This window comes from Phascolarctos cinereus, unplaced genomic scaffold (assembly GCF_003287225.1).
Source record: "Phascolarctos cinereus isolate Bilbo 61053 unplaced genomic scaffold, phaCin_HiC Scaffold_9;HRSCAF=440, whole genome shotgun sequence".
NCBI classification, from domain to species: domain Eukaryota; kingdom Metazoa; phylum Chordata; class Mammalia; order Diprotodontia; family Phascolarctidae; genus Phascolarctos; species Phascolarctos cinereus.
The window spans coordinates 27415653-27438302 of record NW_027556402.1 but is presented as its reverse complement, the minus strand read 5'-3'; positions in this window follow the sequence as shown (position 1 = coordinate 27438302).

The following is a 22650-nucleotide window of genomic DNA, read 5'->3' as shown; positions in this document are numbered from 1 at the left end:
AGACAGATATGTAGGGACTTGATTGGATACTTGTTAAACTCAGGTTTGGAGGTTTGGGTGACAGGGTACTTGGGTGCTTGTGATAGGACCCCAGTTTCAAGGCCATATTTCTCCCTAGCCTCAGAAACACTATCCCTGTTAGTTTTTCCCTAGCCCAAGGATACTATGCCTAGCAATTACTCATGAGTGGGGCCTCAGCAATAAACTGTTCTCTTTCCCTGGTGCAGTTATAACTGCACCTGTAGGAATTATCACTTTGAATTGGCTTTGTACTGGGGCCTAAAGATATTGGTACCCACTGGACTATCTATACCAACTCCCTACCTCATTATTTGCATCCTGGACTCCTCATGTGTGTACTAGATTTAGGACATATGTGCACTCCCTACATCTATCTTGTCAAACATGACATTGATTGGTGGCAGACTGGACAACCCTCAGTTGGCCCTGATCACTAGTTAACTTAGTGTTGTAACAGGCCTAAAACCACACCTCCACATGCCCCCCTCCCCAGGGCTTTTCCTGGTGAACTCTGGGTAAAATACCTGTGCAGCAGATACCAAAAGTGTGTGTTCCTTTAAGAACTGACCATTCCTTAACCACTACCTAATTCCGCCCTGAATCACCTAGTTAGCATATTTGGCACTTGTTTCACTATAGTTTATCTTATATAAACTTTAACTGTCCCCTTCTAAGGTGGCAGGTTCCTTAAGAACTTTTGTCTGCTGAAAAGCATAACAATAAACTTTTGCCAACTTGACTTAAAGATTACTTGAATCTGTGAGTTCATTCAGGAGGATCCTGTCCTGTACTTTGGTCCTTGAGAGGTCTTTGAACCTCTCAGACTGCAACATGGGGAACTTAAAAAACTCCTTATTTTGCTTTTTAAATACTTTGTTGCTATTGTTCAGTCATATCCAGCTCTTCATGACCCCATCTGAGGTTTTCTTGGAAAGGATAATGAGTGACATACCATTTCCTTCTCCAGCTCCTTTTGCAGATGAGGAAACTAGGCAAACAGGGTTAAATGTCTCTCCCAGGGTCACATAGCTAGTGTCTAACTTGGGTCTTGCTGACTCTAGGCCTGGTGCTCTACCCACTGTGCCACCTAGCTGTCTCTCCTTACACATGCATAATTTAAATATAAATTTATACAGAAGTTGACTCTAATTTTTTTGAAATATGTTTTTCTTGTTGAAGACTAATTAGCAAATGACCTGAGAAATTATGAAGGAGATGCTATTTCCTCTTATCTGATTTATCTGTTCATATGTATATCTGGTAATAAACTAAGAAGTAAGAATGATTTTTCCTTCCTTTTAACCATTCTGCATTCAATATTGCTACTTCTACTTTTTCACTTTCTTTCTTCTACTTTCTTCTACCCCTACTCTTCAAACAGGTCATTTTGGAGAGTATTAGTCAGAATATTGGCAAGTCTCCTTGCAGAGAGTTGTACTCCCTTTAACATAGGACCAAACTTCCAGGGCAAAGTTCTTCTGGGGACAAAGAAATCTACCTTATATATTTATAGTGGGATTGTTGAGTACCTCCTAAAAACTTTTAGTGCCTTTGCAGTATATTCATTGCTGCCGTCTTTTGGCTCTTTTCTACCTGTCTGATTATTTTTTCCTCAGTCTTCTTTGCTGAATCATCATACAAGTTGTGCCTATTGATTTTGGGTCTTTCTCCAGGATCTTCTTCCTCTGCTTATGTGGTAATTTCATCAACTCCCATGGTTCAATCATAATTTCTTTTCAGACGACTCTCAAATTTATACATATGGCTCCAGTCTCTTTCTTGAGCATACATTCCACGTCATAAATTGGGCATTTCAATTAGACATTTCAAACTGGGTGTGTCTCATAGGTATCTCAACATATCCAAAAGACCTAATTATCTTTCCCTCTAAATCCATTTCTCTCCAGAACTTCCCTTTTACTATTATAGATAATGACGGTCACTCATATTTGCAAGTTTGGGGTCATCCTTGATTTTTCATTCTTAGCTACCCCACACAGCCAATCAGTTACCAAACCTTGTTGTTTCTACTTCCACAATGCTCCTCATCTCTATTCTTACAGCCCTAACTCAGACAATCATCACCTCTCACCCAAACTATTGTGATAGCCTTCTAAATAGTTTCCATTACTCAAGTCTCCCCCCACTCCAATCTGTTCTCTACATAGCTGCCAAAGTAATTTCCCCAAATTACAAGTCTGATCATGTCATTCCTCACTCAATAAATTCCAGTGGTTCCCTATTACCTTCAGGATCATATATCAGCCCCTCTTTTTTTTTTGGCATCTAAATTCCTTTTCAATATGATTCTTATGCATTAAACTCCAGCTACATTGGCTGCCCAGCTACAGGGCAGCTAGTTGGTGAAGTAGATAGACTACTGGGCCTGAAGTAAGGAAGGTTCATCTTCCTTAGTTCAAATCTGGTCTCAGACATTTACTAGTTGTGTGACCCTGGGCAAATCACTTAACCCTGTTTGCCTCAGTTTCCCCATCTGTAAAATGATCTGGAGAAGGAAATGGCCAACCACTCCAGTATAAGGATATGAACAGGAAATTTTCTTTCTTTATTTTAAATTTTTTTTTTATTATTTTTAGGCAGTTGGGGTTAAGTGACTTGCCCAGGGTCACACAGCTAGTAAGTGTCAAGTGTTTGGTCTGAGGCTGGATTTGAACTCAGGTACTGCTGGCTTCAAGGCTGGTACTCTATTCACTGGGCCACCTACATGCCCCAACAGGAAATTTTCAAAGGAAGGAATTCAAACTATCAATAATCATATGAAAAAATGTCCTAACTCACCAATAATTAGAAAACTTCAAATTAAACCTGCTCTGAGTTCCACCTCTTACCTATTAGATTGTCAAAGATAACAAAAGAAGAAAATGACATGTTGGAGGGGCTGTGGAAAAATAGTACTAGGGTACTGTTGGAGAACTGGTCTGGCTGTTCAGGAAAGTTACTTGGAACTATGTCCCAAAAGTTACTGAAATGTGTATAATACACATTGACCAGATAAATTAAGCCCATAGCTCAAACCAAAGGATGAAGAAAAGAGTCCATAGGTACAAAAATATTTACAGTTGCTCTTTTTGTGTTGGCAAAGAACTGGAAACCAAGGTGATGGTCTTCTGTTGGGGAATGGCTAAGCACATTTTGGTACATAAAAATAATAGAATATTATTGTTCCATAAGAAATGGTGGAATGGACAATTTCAGAGGAAATTGGGAACACGTTTATGAAATGGTGCTGAACAAAAAAAATTAGAGCTCTGATCATTGCAATGATAAGTCATGATTCCAAAAGAATTAATATGAAGTATCTCACTCACCTCCTGACAAATAGATGATGAACTTTAAAAAAGCAAAAAAATTCATGTTGTATATGGACAATGTGGAAATTTGTTCTGTTAGATTATGAAGCTCTGTACTGAGGGCTTTGTTTTATTTTACTTTTTGCTTAACTTTTAAAAAAGTACTCAATAGGGTAGGGTAGTGTGAGAGGCACATTAATAAGCAACCACAAAGAAGGTTGATGCTATGATACGCCATATTTGTTCCAACATAATTTATTGCTGTGCTGTGGTGTTGCTGTGAATTAAAACTCAGGCACTGAGACACACTTTGAAAGATGAATCATGAAGACACACAGCATTATTTTGCTACTAATAGTCTTTTAATTCATTTTTTTGATTGAGTAGGACTGCTATTGATATTAATGTTATTGCTAGTAAAATGGGATATATGTATTAAAACTAATAGTGTTAAGTGTACAGGATTTAAAGTGGACTTTTTGGATTTTTGAACTATGGTATTGCTAGGACATATTTTACAAATACCAAGAAGAATTAGAGCTATCTATAAGGCTACATCAGGAGGTACTAGGTGCCTTTTCAAGGTCTTCTGGCCTTTCCTTGGGCATGTTGTACAGGGCAGCTTGGTTCAGGTACAGATTAATGTAGGTGGCCTCTGATATCTCTCCCTGCTTCAAGGTTCTAATTCTGTTTTTGAAATGAGAAGAAAATGGTGTAGAGATTGCAGGAAGGTGTGGAGTGGAAAGAGATGTATGAGAGTAGCTCATCAAAGTTTGATCTTAGCTTCTACCTGTTGATAGCAAGAAAAGATGAATCACCAGTTTAGGTTCATGGCAGCTTGTCTGAAATGAGAAAAAAGGGACCCAGTAAATGCATGCAGCCTGTTCCCATCATCCCTCTAATAACCTGTAATATTGTAGCAGGATATTTTTGTCACCCTGAACTTGATTGATGGCCTTGGCTATAAGACATTACAAGTGTAGTGTAAATTGACCGAACATCTAAACATACAAATTATTAAAAGGAGGGGGAGCAGCTATTGGACTCCTGGGGAAAGCAGGTAGGATTTAGTTAAGATGATCCCATTTCCAAATGCAATTTATAGTCTATTGACTTGTGGCAGTGTCTTTTTAGATGTGAGGAAATTGTCATACATTGCAAATGAGAAGCCGTCTTGACATCAGAATCTCAGTGAGTGTCAGGAAGAAATCATATCAGTGTCTGGCCTGTTCGAGGTTAAATGAAGTTGCCTTGCTGCAGGCAGATAGGCCTTCATTTCCTTTTCTTCCCTGGCTGTCCTTGTGAACAATTACTGTGATTAGGATGAGTAACAATGTGCTCCTGATGCCTATTGAATTGACATTATGCCCAGTTATTCCACTCAAGTAGAGCTAATTATTACTGAGTCTCCCAGACATTTTGACAGGGAAGATCCATGCCTGTCAATCTAGTTTGTCAGGGACAAAAAGGGCTTAACCCTGGTTCCATACCTCCAAATTAAAGGAGTCAAAGTCATCATCACAAGAGTATTATGAACCTTTTCTGAGATGGGGCTGTGACAGTCTGTCAGAGAAATCACTATATAGGAGCTGTTTTATGCTTCCATCTATAGGTTCCACCTTCCTCTCCCATACCAATTTGGGTCACCTCCATTTAAAATTATAGTTTGGAATTCTTATCCATAATATATCCTACAGTGACTAGTGTATTCTCTCTACCTCACACTCATTTGCCCATCTTTCTCCCTTTACCCAATTCATTTTCTTTTTATGGGGCAATGCCCTACTTTAGGGAGGTCCATCTGTGGTGAGGAGCTATGTGCTACATGCAGCATAGGGGTGTACTTATGTAGCTCAAAGGGAGGGAGAATAGACATCTCTAGCCTTCTATCACCCTACCTTTCTCCAAGTTAAACTTTAATTCCTGCCTGTAGGGGAAGTAGGAAGTTGGGGTCAGAGGCTACTCTGCTCTTCTCAGAAAGAGGGGGTATCAGGCTAGAATTTATCTGCTCACTTAAATATTATTAATCTAATGATATGCTCAAGCTCAATCTAATTTCTGATCACTGTTTTACTAATTTGGGAGAAAGGAGGACTCCAATCTTTATGTTTAAGGTTTGATCTCTTTCCTACAAAATTACAATGAACACATAGAACACTAAGCCAAGAAAACCCATTTACCCCAGTCTGTACCAAACCAGAAATCAAGAAGGTATAAACAGGAGAATATATACTCTAATGTTGGGAATGAGATAACTCATTCATCCAAGAGAGAGAGTTCTAGATCTTATCCAAAGGGGAAGTTTTCTGAAGTCTCTAGAGTAGCAAAGTGGGGATGGGGACATTCTAGAGATTGCTAGCTCCTCTCATGTCTTCCCAGAGTCTATTCTTTTAGCAACCTGAACTGGGGTTGGTCTCTTCCATCTTTCTTCTCCAAGCTGGAAGCCAGAAGTGCCTAAAGCAACAGCAGAGCCTGAAGCAACTTCACACTTGAAAAGAGCTTGAAGCAACTGGATGAGAATTGAAGAGCTCTCCTCTCTTTCTCTCTTGCCTGCTCCACTGCACCCCTCACACATGGTAGGGCACTGATCTCCACTGGTGAAAAGAGAATCTCATACATACCAGTGGACCTTGGGACTGGGGTTACATTAAAAGATATCTTAATTTTGTTTTTATATTTCATTTTTACTTCATTTTAATTTCCATTTCTACTCCCATGCTCAGCAAGTCTTCCCTTATAATATTGATTTTTTAAAAATTTTGTTTATTTATTTTGATTTATCAACAATCACTTCCATATGCTTTTGAGTTGAAAATTTTTCTCCCCTTTCCTCCCCCCACCAAGACAGTGCACAATTTGATATAGGCTCTACATTTACATACCCATGAAACATATTTTCACATTAGTGAAGTTGTAAGTAAAAATTAAAACCAATAGGAGGAACTATCAGAAAGATGAAACAAAACTCAACAGAAGGTAAAAATAAGAGAGAGCGATTCGACTTCCATAGTTCTTTCTTTGGATGTGGACAGCATTTTCCATCCTGAGGCCTCTGGAGATGTCTTAGATCCTTGTAATGCTGAGAAGGGTTCAGTTTAACACTATTAGTCATTGTATAACGTGGCTGTTATTGTGTACAAAGTCCTCTTGGTTCTGCTCACTTCACTCAGCATCAGACCATATAAGTCTTTCCCGGTTTTTCTGAAGTCAGCCTGTTCATCATTTCTTATAGCACAATAGTATTCCATTACATTCATATACCACAACTTGCTCAGCCATTCCCCAATTGATGGGCATCCTCTCAATTTCCAATTCTTTGCCACCACAAAAAGAGCTGCTATGTATATTTTTGTACATGTGGGTCCTTTTCCCATTTGTATGATCTTTTTGGGATATAGCCCTAGAAGTGCTATTGCTGGATCAAAGGGTATGCACATTTTTGTAGCCCTTTGGGCATAGTTCCAAATTGTTCTCCAAAATGGTTGGATCATTTCACAACTCCACCAACAATGTATTAGTGTTCCAAGCTTCCCACATCTTCTCCAACATTTATCATTTTCCTGTTTTGTCATGTTGGCCAATCTGATAGGTGTGATGTGGTACCTCAGAGTTGTTTTGATTTGCATTTCTCTAATCAATAATGATTTAGAGCATTTTTTCATATGACTATAGATGGCTTTAATTTCTTCATCTGAGAACTGTCTGTTCATATCCTTTGACCATTTATCAATTGGGGAATGGCTTGTGTTCTTATAAATTTGTCTTAATTCTCTATATATTTTAGAAATGAGGCCTTTATCAGAGAGACTGGTTGTAAAAATTCTTTCCCAATTTTCTACCTTCCTTCTAATCTTAGTTGCATTGGCTTTGTTTGTGCAAAAACTTTTCAATTTAATGTAATCAAAATTATCCATTTTGCTTTTCATAATGTTCTCTATCTCCTGTTTGGTCATGAATTCTTCTGTTCTCCATAGATCTGATAGGTAAACTATTCCTTGTTCTCCCAGTTTACTTATGGTATCAGCCTTTATATCTAAGTCTGAACCCATTTTGACTTTATTTTGGTATATGGTGTGAGATTTGGGTCTATGCCTAGTTTCTGCCATACTCTTTTCCAGTTTTCCCAGCAGTTTTTTTCAAAGAGTGGGTTCTTATCCCAGAAGCTGGGGTCTTTGGGTTTATCAAATAATAGATTACTATAGTCATTGACTACTGTGTCTTGCATATTTAACCTATTCCACTGATCCACCTCCCTATTTCTTAGCCAGTACCAAGCAGTTTTGATGATTGCTGCTTTATAATACAATTTAAGATCTGGAATTGCTAGGCCACCTTCCCCTGCATTTCTTTTCATTAGTTCCTTTGATATTCTGGACCTTTTGTTTTTCCAAATGAATCTTGTTATTATTTTTTCTAACTCTATAAAATAATTTTTGGTAGTTTGATTGGTATGGCACTGAATAAGTAAATTAGCTTAGGTAGGATTGTCATTTTTATTATATTAGCTCGGCCTACCCATGAGCAACTGATGTTTTTCCAATTATTTAGATCTGATTTTATTTGTGTGAAAAGTGTTTTGTAATTGTGTTCATAGAGTTCCTGGGTTTGTTTCGGGAGGTAGACTCCTAAATATTTTATAATGTCTACAGTAAGTTTAAATGGGATTTCTCTTTCTATCTCTTGCTGTTGGGCTTTGTTGGTAATATATAGAAATGCTGATGATTTATGGGTTTATTTTATAGCCTGCAACTTTGCTAAAGTTGTTTATTATTTCAAGTAGTTTTTTACTTGATTCTCTAGGATTCTCTAAGTATATCATCATGTCATCTGCAAAGAGTGATAGCTTTGTTTCTTCTTTGCCTATTCTAATGCCTTCAATTTCTTTTTCTTCTCTTATTGCTAAAGCTAAGGTTTCCAGTACAATATTGAATAACAGTGGTGATAATGGACATCCTTGTTTCACCCCGATCTTATTGGAAATGCTTCTAGCCTGTCCCCATTACATATAATGCTTGCTGAAGGTTTTAGATATATGCTATTTATTATTTTAAGGAAGACTCCATTTATACCTATGCTTTCTAGTGTTTTTAATAGGAATGGGTGTTGTATTTTATCAAAAGCTTTTTCTGCATCTATTGAGATGATCATGTGGTTTCTGTTGGTTTTGTTGTTGATATGCTCAATGATGCTGATAGTTTTCCTAATATTGAACCAACCCTGCATTCCTGGTATAAATCCTACCTGGTCATAGTGTATTATTCTTGTGATAAGTTGCTGCAATCTATTTGCTAATTTTGTTTAAAATTTTTGCATCTATATTCATTAGAGAAATTGGTCTATAATTTTCTTTCTCTATTTTGACTCTTCCTGGTTTAGGTATCAACACCATATTTGTATCATAAAAAGAATTTGGTAAGACTCCTTCTTCACCTATTTTCCCAAATAGTCTATATAGTATTGGAATTAATTGTTCTTTAAATGTTTGATAGAATTCGCATGTAAATCCATCTGGCCCTGGAGATTTTTTCCTAGGGAGTTCATCAATGGCTTGTTCAATTTCTTTTTCTGAGATGGGGTTATTTAAGTATTTTACTTCCTCTTCGGTTAATCTGGGCAATTTATATTTTTGTAAATATGTATCCATTTCACTAAGATTGTCAAATTTGTTGGCATATAGTTGGGCAAAATAATTCCTAATTATTGTTTTAATTTCCTCTTCCTTGGTGGTAGCTTCCCTTTTCATTCTTGATACTAGTAATTTGGTTTTCTTCTTTCTTTTTTTTAATTAAATTAACCAAAGGTTTATCTATTTTATTGGTTTTTTCATAAAACCAGCTCTTAGTTTTATTTATTAGTTCAATAGTTTTCTTAATTTCAATTTTATTAATTTTTCCTTTGGTTTTCAATATTTCTAATTTGGTGTTTAGTTGAGGATTTTTAATTTGTTCTTTTTCTAGTTTTTTTAGTTGTATGCCCAATTCATTAATCTCCTCTTTTTCTATTTTATTTATGTAAGCATTTAGAGATATAAAACTTCCCCTAAGAACTGCTTTTGCTGCATCCCATAGGTTTTGGTATGTTGTCTCATTATTGTCATTCTCTTGAATGAAATTATTGATTGTTTCTATGATTTGTTGTTTGACCCAATCATTTTTTAGGATTAGATTATTTAGTTTCCAATTATTTTTTAGTCTATCTTTCCATGGCCCTTTATTACATATAATTTTTATTGTGTCATGATCTGAAAAGGATGCATTTAATATTTCTGCCTTTCTGCATTGGATTGTGAGGTTTTTATGCCCTAGTACATGGTCAATTTTTGTGTATGTGCCATGTACTGTGAGAAAAAAGTATATTCCTTTCTATCCCCATTCAGTTTTCTCCAGAGGTCTATCATACCTAACTTTTCTAATGTTCTATTCACCTCCTTAACTTCTTTCTTGTTTATTTTGTGGTTAGCTTATCTAGTGCAAGAGGGGGAGGTTCAGGTCCCCCACTAGTATAGTTTTGCTGTCTATTTCTTCCTGTAACTCCCTGAACTTCTCCTCTAAGAATTTGGATGCTATACCATTTGGTGCATATATGTTTAGTAATGATATTACTTCATTGTCTATGGTGCCTTTTAGCAGGATGTAGTTTCCTTCCTTATCTCTTTTGATTAGATCTATTTTTGCTTTTGCTTTGTCTGAGATCAGGATTGCTACCCCTGCTTTTTTTACTTCAGCTGACACATAATATATTCTGCTCCAGCCTTTTACCTTTACCCTGTATGTGTCACTCTTTTTCAAATGTGTTTCCTGTAAACAACATATTGTAGGATTATGGTTTTTAATCCATTCTGCAATCCATTTCCATTTTATGGAGAGTTCATCCCATCACATTCACAGTTATGATTACTATCTGTGTCTTTTTCTCCATCCTTTCCCCCCATTTATGCTTTTCTTTCTCCTTTTTCATTTCCCCCTTCACTAGTGTTTTGCTTTTGACCACTGCCTCCTTCAGTCCCTCCCCTTTTATTATCCCTTTCCCTTTTCTTCCCCTTTACTCTTACTGCTTCTTCCCTCCCTTCTTCCCCCCTCCCTTTTCTTTCCCCTTTTCCCTCCTACTGCCTATAGGGCAAGTTAGATTTCTATACCTAACTGATTATTATGCCCTTCTTGAGCCAAATCTGATGAGAGTAAGGTTCAAACAATGCTCCCCCCTTTCCCTCTGCTGTAATAGGATTTTGTGTCTTTTCCTGTAATGTAATTTACCCTTGTCTGCCTCCTCCTTTCTCAGTACATTTTCTAAGATCAGATTGATCCACTTATTTGGATCCATTTAACCCACTTGATTAGATTTTTTTTTATCATTACATCAAAGTCAACTAATATCCACCCTCTTTATGTATACTCCTTTAACAAGGTGTAATAACAATACAGTTCTCAAGGGTTGCAAGTCTCATATTCCCTTGTAGGGGTTTAAACAGCCCCCCCCTTATTAACAACATATTGTATCCTTCTGTCCCATTTACCTTTTTAAGTCCTTCTTGAGTCCTGTACTTGAAGATCAAATTTTTTGTTGAGCTCTGGTCTTTTTATCAGGAAAGTTTGGAAGTCTCCTATTTCGTTGAATATCCATCTCCTCCCTTGAAAAATGATGCTCATTTTTGCTGGGTAATTGATCCTTGGCTGCATTCCAAGCTCCTTTGCCTTACGGAATATCATGTTCCATGCCCTGTGGTCTTTTAATGTAGAAGCTGCAAGGTCCTGTGTAATCCTGACTGTGGTTCCATGATATTTAAATTGTTTCTTTCTGGCTGCTTGCAGCACCTTCTCTTTCATCTGGTAATTTTGGAATTTTGCTATTATATTCCTTGGTTGTCAATTTGGGATCTCTTTCAGGTGGTGAGTGGTGGATTCTTTCTATGGTTATTTTCCCTTCTGGTTCTAGGACTTCTGGGCAGTTTTCCTTTATGATTTCCTGAAAGATACTGTCCAGGCTCTTTTTTTCATCATGATTTTCAGGTAGTCCAATAATTTTTAAATTGTCTCTCCTGAGTCGATTTTCCAGGTCGGTTGTTTTACTGATGAGGTATTTTACATTTTCATCTATTTTTTCATTTTTTTGTTTCTGTTTGACTGATTCTTGCTCTCTCATAGAGACATTAGTTTCCATTTGTCCAATTCTAGTTTTTAACAGATTGTTTTCTTCTGTTAGTTTTTGTACTTCCTTCTTCAATGGCCAATTGTGTTTTTTAGGGACTTGTTTCTTCAGTGTACTCTTCTGTTAGTTTTTTCTTCCTTCTTCAATTGGCCAATTGTGTTTTTTAGGGACTTGTTTTCTTCAGTGTATTTTTTTTCCAATTGGCCAATTGTATTTTTGAAGGACTCTTCTACCTCTCTCATTTGACTATTAAAATCCTTCTTGAGCTCTTCTAAGAAGGCTTTTTGGGCTTCAGACCAGTTCATATTCCCTTTTGTTGTTGCAGATGTGGGTTTGTTGACAATGTTGTCCTCTTCAGAATTTCTGTCTTGATCTTCACTCTTCTCATAATATGAATCTATGGTACGTTTCTTTTTACTCAAGGTGTTTCTTTATTCCCTGGCCTTTAAAGAGATTGAGCTCTCCTGCTGGGGAACAGAGGGTACTGACCCAAGCTTCTTGTGTTGGGAGCCTAGGTCTTGGTCACTGGCTTTGTGTGCTGGGGCCTCTTATGCTGGCAATTGGAGGCTGTAGGTTTCTGGCAGCTTACCTTGTGTTGGGCTGGAATCAGCAAGGCTGGAACTTTCAGGCAATTCTAGGTTGCCTGCTTTTCCTTTCCTTTAGCTTTCTTCAGCTCCTTTTAGATGGGTGCTGCAGGTGTTTATCTGCCTGGGGCCCCTGCAGTGTTGTCTCCCTTTTCTGCTAATGCACTGGGAGATTCCTTTGGTAGTGCCGAGGCACCTAGTGGTTTTCTGAGCTGGTTTCCACCGGTTTCCCCCACCCTCATTGAGGCACTCGGAGGTCCAGGTGTTGATGTTTTCCCATTCTACCACCTGGGCTTCAGGATTTCTTCACAATTGGAGGCTGCAGGGCTCAAACAGCTCACCTGGTGTTGGATTGGAATCAGCAAGGCCAGGGCTTTAGGAAGCCTTTAGGTTGTTTTCTTCACCTCCTTTCAGATGAATGCCTCAGGGTACTTATCCGCCTGGGGCCCCTTGTTTTTGCTGAGGCACTGGGAGACCTGTTTGCTGGGCTGCTGCACTGCTGCTCCCCATCTTTCTTCTAGTTCAGCTGTTCCAGGGTTTTTTTTTCTGGGGTGATATTTTCTAGGTTTTCAGAGGTTGATAGGGGAGAGTGAGAGCGACTACCTTTTCAGTCCGCCATCTTGGCTCCTGGAAGCGGAAGTCTGAAGATGGTTTTTTAAACAGAGAAAAAAAGCAGTTCAGTATTATCAGCATAGAGGCAGGTATGTGATTAAGGGGGATAGAGATCTTGACCTGGAGTCAAGAAGACTTGAGTTCAAATTTGGCCTTAAACTAGCTATATGATGCTGGGCAAGTCACTTGATCTTATTTGCCTTAATCCACTGGAGAAGAAAATGGCATCTCACTCTAATATCTTTGCCAAGAAAACCACATGTACAGTATTGGCATGCTGTGGTCCACAGGGTCACAAAGAGCCAGACATGACTGAATAACTGAACAACAACATTGCCAAGATACCAATTGTGTTGGACAATGTAGGCGATCATCCATGCCCATAGTTCTTCACCTATTCAGACAATAAAGGGATATGCATTTTCCTAATTCTTCTCAGAGGCCAGATTTGGTCATTATAATTATAGAACATTCAATTTAGGTTTTCATTTCTTTTCACTCACATTGTTTTGGTTATTCTAGTGAAGAATATTGATTCCGTTTACTTCACCCTTTATCAGTTCATGAATCCATACTTTTTCTGAGTGCTTCATGTTCATTATCAGAAGAATTAAATTAAATTACTTAGTTAATTTAAACTAAATTAAAAACGGTTGTCCCTTTATGAGATGTGAAGAGATTTTCTATTAAAAATGAGGAGACAACCAGTCATTCGCTGGCTAAGGATTGGTTATACCCTTGTTCATTTTCAACTATAACATCCACAGAGATGGATCTCAATTGACTTTGTAAGGCCCAACTCCTTTTCTTTCCTAATTACCTCAGAGTCTTTGGTGTCATATGCCACACACCTTTCTGCTTATATGTCAATGGGAGAGATATCAAGAAAGAAAGATATCCTCCCCTGCAGGAGGTTCAGAGTCCTTTGTTAGCGTAGTGGACCATCAGCCATTTAAATTTGAAAATTGGTTTCCATTGGCATATCTGAATTGAGTTATTAACCTTCACACATTCACATTCTCTGCATTGTTTGGGAAAAGCCGAAATCAATCTTCCTTCTCCGTTAGGCTCCTTGTCCTCAGTAAGATACAGAGAAAAACTAACATTTATTCAATTTCTTGAGCAAATTCTCTTTGACAGATCAAAGTGTGGAGAGATGGACCAAGTTGGAGGCTATTGCAATAGGACAGGCGAGAGGCGATTAGGGCCTAGGGTGACAGCTCTATGAGTAGTGGAAGGGGACTGATGTGAGAAATGTTGTGGAGGTATACACAAGGCTTGGCAACTGATTGGTCATGTGAGGCTAGTAAGAGTGAGGCCTCCAAAAATAACACTATGGTTGTAACCTGAAGATCTGAGATGTAGGTCATACGTAATCCATCAATGCCTACTCTTCCTATGAGCCATACCATTCCATCCAACATGAAAAGGAAGGATGATTGTTACCTATCTGTCAGTCCTCTGTCCACAGAGCTCACTTTCAAGGAGCAAATGCATAGCTACCAAGTCATCTAGGCCATAGAGGGTAGATATAGGGTAGTGGCTGGGTGGGGGGGAATTTTCCTAAAATTGTCTGTGTTGCTTCTACCCTGGTACCTGGATAGTGGACCCATTTCAGAAAGGGGAATGTCAGGGACTTTCACAGTGGAGAGTGGAAGCAGTACATGTAGTCTTTAAAAGAAATATACATTTCTATATATATTCCTCTACTCAGTGAGCCATCCTTTTCTAGAGCCCCATTCAGTCTACCCTGCCTCTTCCATTAACTAGAACTTATGGGTTGGGTTCCATAGGGTACAACGGTCCCAATTCCAAAGTGCTCTGTGAATCTGTACTCCTAAAATTATAGTGCATATTCATGTGTTTACCTTTAATAGACAGTCAATAAAATTAGATTATAGACACTTGCTAAAATGCCATCATACAAAAAATAGTATAGTAGGGAGGGAAGAAGTTGCTCAGGACCCCTGAATAAACTATTTCTCCCAGCCTAGTTGATGAAATCATAGATGGTAAGTAGCTAACAGGAAGGGCAGGTAACAGAGACAATCAGATAATAAGGTTTTAAAATGATTATAAAGAATGTGCAAAGATGGGTTTTAACACAGTTGCTCCTTTATGAGGTGTGAATAGATTTTCTTTCAAAAACTAGAAGGCAAGTAGTCCTTGACTGGCTAGGGGTTGGTTATATCCTTGGTGTCCCTTTGAAGAGTGATACACAATCTTAGGAGTCTGCTCTGAGGAGTATGATTTCTACAAGAGAAAAGAAAGAGCCAGTTATGGAAGAAAAGCTCAGCTCTTGAAAGGGTATTATTCCTCACCAGTAAAAATGGAACATTCCCTTTACAAAGCTGGAATACATTTCCCCACAAATACACACAGTGTGAGTACATAAATAGAATAACACCAAGAGAGAAACACACATGGAAAAACTCGTGGGAACAAGGCAAATCACATTTCTGACCTTGCTGGACCCTAATGTCTCTTCTCTTGTTGTCCTCATGCTGCACCTACCAAGTACGGTGTATCTACTGGCTAGGTCTCTCTTCCGGAACCCCTGGGCCTGATTTTCTCTGTAGTTCAACTTTCTGGGTCTACTCTCTTTTGGCTATGGTGACTCACATCGGGAGGGTTCCTTCACTACAAGACTGAAAGACGTCATTACTAATGGCAGATAAGGATGGGGAAAATTCAATGTGCTCTGGTCATATCAACCATCTGATGACTAGCTGCACTGTAAGTCGATCAAGTTGGAGTGATAAAGGAGCAAAGAATTACATTTACTTTATATCTCCATCTCCATTTACATAAAGAATTTTTAATAAGCAGTTCAGCAAAGCAAACCAACACTGCATCTTACATCACATGGAAAGTTCCACATTCATTGTCTTATACCTTTTGCAGACAAGGATTGGAATGAATATGCATAGTCTTCTAGGAACACATAATAATAAAAAATACAGGAGTACACATGTACAGCGTATGTAACAAAAGACACACTTGTACATATACTGCAATGCTGTGAAAACACTGTAACCAGGATAGTGGTCCTTAAAAACATCTCTATGCAAATTACTTGTTCAGTTTTGTTGTCCACTTCTTTGTTATTTATGCTGTCATGCTTCATGAGAAATGAAACCACAGGGCAGTCTCTCTTAGGCAATGTTTTTTTGGGATGTGTAAAACCAACTGAGAAATTCTTTGTTTAATCTGCTTCAGAGAGAATGCTGCCCTCCCCTACATTGACACTGTAATTTTCCACCTAATTACTCTAGTTGAGCCTCTTATATCTTGTGATTTATATTGATCTTAGCTAGCTTTGTGATACAGTTTTATGATTAGATAAAATTAGTTTAATGGCATTCTTCTTTCCTGTGATTCTCTGCTGGTCCCTAATATGACCATTTCTAGCAATATTTAACATACAAAGGGTCAAGAAGGTCTTTTTCCCTATCAGGAAAGCATTCCTAGCCAGCTTACAAAAAAGGACACTTCTTCCCATAGTCTCACACTTTTATGGCTCTGCCTTAATTAAATCCTGTGATTTCAAGTTCTCATTGATAAACCACTAATATAGACTCTGATCATAAATTGCTTCAATGAAAGTGTCATGTCATGTGGCTATAAGATAGACTAGACACATTCTTTGACTCACATGACCTCTCAGATCTCTCCAAAAAAAGAATTTTTTGAAAGAGGTAAAACAATTACAGCTGTCTCCACATTCGAAGACACCAATAACAACCTGATTGTTAGAGAAGGCTAATCCCCAACCCCTACAACGCTTATTCAGCACCTCTACCACCACCAGCTCCTAGTTTCCAGCAGGGCTACACAGCGGGATCCACTCAGCAATTTCCTGGCTGCTTCATTCTTTGCCAGCAATCTCTATCCCCAACCGACTCCTCCAGCTCTTGACCTTAATGCACAATTCTGAAGTGATAAGCAACAGAACTTAATATTGTGCTTCCCATCTTCCTACAGAGAAAGTGAAGGTATAGGAAAGTGGAAGCTTATTATGCCTGGGGAGGCAGCACATAAATTGGGCTTGAAAAGGACACAGCCAGAAAACTTAGAATATGATATTCCAGAAGGTCAAAAGATGATAGCTCCAGAGCTGGAAGGCACCTCAAGGGCAATCTAGCCCAACTCTCTTATTTTACAGATGAGGAAACTGAGGCCCATGAAGCATAAATGACTTTCTTGAGGCATTTTCTGGTGTCAGAGGAGGGATTTGAACTCTAATCCTCTGAATTAAGTATCAGTGCTCTTTTCACTGGACTATTTCAATCTTGCAAGCATATACCAAAGGACTGAAAGTAGTTGAATCAACTTCTTAGAAAATGGATATCCCTGGTTTCCTGATACCTACTCCAGATGTGTTTCTTTAAAGGATGCCAAGTGTGATGGATATATGCTTCAGTGTGTGGGAGAGAACTTGGGATACTGAGAGATGGCTGCCTCTCAGACAGATGCCCGGAGGAGGAATTAAAGAGGGGGAAGGCCCAGGCTCCTTGGAGGAAGAAGAACACCACCTGTCACTATCCTATTTTACTATTCTTTTTTAGCATCACAAAAGGTAGCATGATGACGTAGAGAGATGGCCTTGGAGTTAGAATGACCTCGGTTCAGATCTTGCCTCTGACACACATTGGTCATGTGATGCTGGCCAAATAATTTAACCTTTAAATGTTCCAGTCAACTTCCTAAGATTACAGGTGTAGGTATCTGGAGAGCAGACACCAATCAACACTGATAGAGAGACTTTCCTCACTGGGATTTCCTGATGGAAGATTTTGGCTAAAGATAAAAAATAAATATTGCTCATTAGGTTGTTAGTGCAGTTGACTCTGCATGCTGACAGGGTACAAATATTAGCAATGCTATCTAAATTATAACACCTTAAAAGGAAGTTCTGAGTTCTTCTGGCCTTGTTATGGCTCTTCCTGGGTCACACATGCCATTTGATTAGCCAGTCTCTTGGAGAACTTTGCTGTAATTTGACTTCCTTTCTATGATCAATCATCAATGTTTCTCTACACATACAGAGAATTCTATTCCATTTATGCTGAACACTCTAATCTGAAGGAATAAACTTTATTTTTGATTTATAATTGATATTTTTCTATACCAGTTAAGGAAACTGGTGATGTATATATATATATACACACACACATACACACACACACACACATGCATATATATGTACACATGTACACATATATGCATATATACCTGTGTGTATATGTATCTATCAAGGGATTTGATAAGATTTGATGGTCATTGCTAGTGGTATAATCCTTTTATATCATTAGGTTTGCAATTTATAGTTTATTATATAGTTTATATATAATCATTTATAGTTCTTAGATTTCTTCCTAATAATAAGATGAAAACACAGAGGAATCTTTAAAAGCTAAGGATTAAGCAATATATTATTGTTGAGCTTTCAACCTCTTTCTTAGTGTAGAACCTTTGTATTTTCATTTGATAGATTCCTCCTCCCACAGATGCATCACCCATACTGCCTTATGTGTGACATTTATATGACATTATGCAATATCTGTGTAGTGGGGGGGGGAGGTGTGTGAGAGTTTATTAGAGGACTTCTGATGGATTTTCCCTAGTCCAGATGATGATATCAGAGAACCTAAGGCACAGGTACTAAGGACAATGAGGTGTTATGTTCTTGAAATAAGTAGAAATGAGTGCTATACAAACTGACACCACTTTGCAGAGGGTAAAGTTCTTTAGTCAAGATTGACTACATTAGAAAGTGGTTAGACAGTTGGCTGGCAATGGTGGGCTATGTCCCTGGTGGCACTTTCTAAAGAGGGAACTCAGGAGATGGATCCTAAAGGGGCCACATTTTAAAATCTTTAATTAATTAATAATTAATTTTAAATCTTCCATATTAAACATTTATCAACAGAATCAAACATAGTTGTGCATATGATACTTACCAGAGTCATCATTGTATGTCCATGCACTGCCACTGTGTTTTTCCATCAAGGCTACTTCCTTGGCCCTCATTACACTCAACAAACTCCAGGGCCTGCAGGACTAAATAGAAAACTTTTATGCTTTGCATTTAATGTTCTTTGCAGTTAAGTTATATATTCCTCTTGCTGCTATCTGCATTACAGCCATACTGGCCTACCCAATGTTCCACACACACAACACTCCATCTCCTGACATCTCCATCAACTTTTGCCTTGGCTGGAATGCACTTCTTTATCATTGACAACTATTGGAATCTCTGGCTTCCTTAAGATGTAGCTCAACACAGCCTTCTTCATTGTCTTTCCTGGTTCTCATCCCAATATCTGAGCTATATACACACTATCTATCTATTTAATGTATTTGTGTTTACATGTTGTCTCCCTCATTGGAATATAAATTTTGCCTTTTTAATTTTTTGCCTTGATTTATTTATTTTTTTTTAACATTCATTGAAAAAATTTAAGTTCCAAATTCTCTCCTTCCCTCCTGCCCCTCCCTACCCATTGAGAAGGCAAGCAATATGGTATTGATTACACATGTGAAGTCATGAGAAACATGTTTCTCTATTAATCATATGGCAAAATAAAAAAGAAAGAAAAATAAAGTGGAGAAATTGTCTGTCGATCTGCACTCAGAGTTCATCAATTCTCTTTCTGGAGGTGGATAGCATTTTTCACCATGGGTCATTTGGAATTGTTTCAGATCATTGTCTTGATCAGAGTAACTAAGTCATTCATAGTTGATCACTGTTACAATATTGCTGTTCCTCTGGTATCAGTTCATATAAGTCATCCCAGGTTTTTCTGAAATCACTCTGCTTGTCATTTCTTATAGCACAATAATATCCCATCACAATCATATATCATAACTTGTTCAGCCATTCCCTAATCGATGGGCATCCCCTCAATTTCCAATTCTTTGCTTCCACGAAAAGAGCTGCTATAAATATTTTTGCACAAGTAAGTCCTTTTCCATTTTCCTTAATCTTTTTAGGATATAGACCTACTAGTGCTATTGCTAGGTCAAATGGTATGCACAATTTTATAGTTCTTTGGGCAGAGTTCCAAATTGTTCTTCAGAATAGTTGGACCAGTTCACATTTATCTTTTTGCTTTTCTGTCATGTTAGCCAGTCTGATACGTGTGGGGTGGGACCATAGAGTTGTTTTAATTTGCATTTCTCTAATCAATTGTGACTTAGTACATTTTTTCAGGTGACTATATCTTTGATTTCTTTTTCTAAAAATAACCTATTTATTTCCTTTAATATTTATCAACTGGGGAAAGAATCTCATTTTTATAAAATTGACTCAGTTCTTTATATACGAGAAATGAGGCCTTTATCAGAGGAACTTGATGTAGATTTTTTTCTCCCAGTTTCCTGCTTTTTTTTTCTTCTAATTTTGGCTGTATTGGTTTTGTTTGTGCAAAGCATTTTTAATTTCATGTAATCAAAATTATCCATTTTGCTTCCTGTGATTCTCTTTATCTTTTGTTTGGTCATAAACTCTTCTGTTATCTGTAGATCTGACAACTAAATTTTTCCATGCTCCCATAATTCACTTATGATATCAACCTTTATGTCTAAGTGATTTACCCATTTTGGCTTTATTTTGCTATACAGTGTGAGATGCTAATCTATGCCTCCTTTCTCTGAATCTATGACTCACTTCTTCTTTCCAGTTTTCCCAACATTTTTGTCAAATGCTAAGTTCTTGCTCCCAAAGCTTGGATCTTTGAATTTATAAAACACCAGATTACTGTGGTCATTTAGTGGGGTGTGTTATATAACTAATCTGATCCACTGATTCACCACTCTCTTTCTTAGCCAGTAACACATTATGTTGATGATCACGACTTTGTAATATAGTTTAAATCTGGTGCTGCTAGGCTGCCTTCATTCACATTTTTTTCATTGATTCCCTTAATGTTCTTGACCTTTTGTTCTTCCAGATGAATTTTGTTATTTTTTCTAATTCTATAAAATAATTCTTAGGTAGCTTGGCACATGTGTTACTTTTCCTTTTGTGTCCCTAACCTATAGCATAGTGCCTCACAGATGTCTAATATATGCTTATTGATCGATTTATTGAATCAATGCACCCTGGAGCGCACCACTGATACTGAAAATCAACATATCCAAAATTGAGCTTCTCATGTCTTTTAACTAACTCTTCCCATTCCCCAAATAATGTTCCCTTTTCCCTAACTTACCATCGTCTTCCCAATTATCTAAGCTTTTTGTAGTCATCTTTGACTCTCCCACATCAAATAATCAATCTAATTATCAATAACAAATATGTGGGTGTACTCTTGGGGTTCCTGGGGAGCAGAAGCAACAAGTGTAGTACAGGAATACCTTTTTTTTAATTGTGCTTCACTTTATTGCATGTCATAGATAGTGTATTTATTTTTTAACAAATTTAAGATTTGTGGCAACCAAGGAAGTCTATCAGCACATTTTTCTAACAGCATGTGATCACATTGTGTCTCTGTGTCAAATTTTGGTAATTCTTGCAGTATTTCAAAAATTTTCACCACTCTTATATCTGTTATGGTAATCTGTGATCAGCGATCTTTTATATTACTGTTGTAATTCTTTTGGGACACCATGATCTGCGCCCGTATAAGATGACAAACTAAATCAATAAATGTGTTCTGACTGCTCCACTGACCTGCTATTGCCCCAATTCTTTCCCTTTTCTAGGCCCTCCATATTCCAAGACACAACAATATTGAAATTAGGCCAATTAATAACCCTAGAATGGCTTCTAAGTGAAAGAAGAGTCAATTGATGTAACAAATTTCATTCTTGTCTTATTTTAAGAAATTGCCACTGCCTCCTCAACCTTCAGCAACCACCACCCTCATCAGTCAGGAACCATCAACATCAAGGTAAGACCCTCCACCAGCAAAAAGGCTATGACTCTCTGAAGGTTCAGATGATGGTTAACATTTTTTTTAGCAATAAAGTATTTTTTAATTAAAATATGTACATCAGGTTTTTTTTTACATAATACTATTTCACAGCTATTAGATTACTATATAGTGTAAACATAACTTTTATATGCACTGGGAAGCCAAAAAAATTCATGTGACTTACTTTATTGTGATACTCACTTTATTGAGGTGGACTGGAACCAAACCTGCAATATCTCTGAGGTATGCCTGTACTAAGACCCATAGAGCACTGGTGCCTCAGGACTCTGATCTCCAATGGACTCTGTCCTTAGATGCCACATATGCTCTGACCTCTGAACCTCAGAGATTCAAGGGAGTCTTAACACTGGAAGTAGAGGTCGGTTTGGGGACCCAGGTAACCAGGCAATCACTTCAATAATGCAACAAAGGCACAAAGTCTTAATTTAGGTAGTAAAGCTAGAGAGATGAATAAACTAAAGAAGATATATATTAGCATTAAAAACTATTGCAGATACTGAAATGCCCCTAACTCCTGCCCGGAAGTCGAAAATGCCTTTTTAATCAAAAGAATCAAATGACAAGAAAATAGATTTTTCCACAAGGACCACATGAACATCTAAAGAAATGAAGCAAGAGAAAAAAAATGAAATACAAGCTCTGGAGGAAGGAACTAACAGGAGAATAAAAACCTTAAAATTATCCAAGTAATAGTAATGAAAATGAAAAGAGACCAAACTAGTTAAAGAGTTCATGAGACAGCAAGAAATAATAGAACAAAATAAAAGGGTTGAAAAAGAAAAAAATGTAAGGTATCTGGTCTTAAAAAAAGCCAATGATGTGTAAAACTGGTCAAGGAGTGATAATTTAAGAATTACTGGACCCCCTGAAAACTTTAATAAATATTTCAAGAAATCACAGATGAGAACTGCCAGGATCTATTTGAACCAGAGGGCAAAGGAAAGACAGAATCTCCAGAAAGAAACTGTAACAGGAAAAGTCCAAGGAATACTATAGCCAAAATCCAAAGCTTTCCATGTCGAAGAAAAAAATACT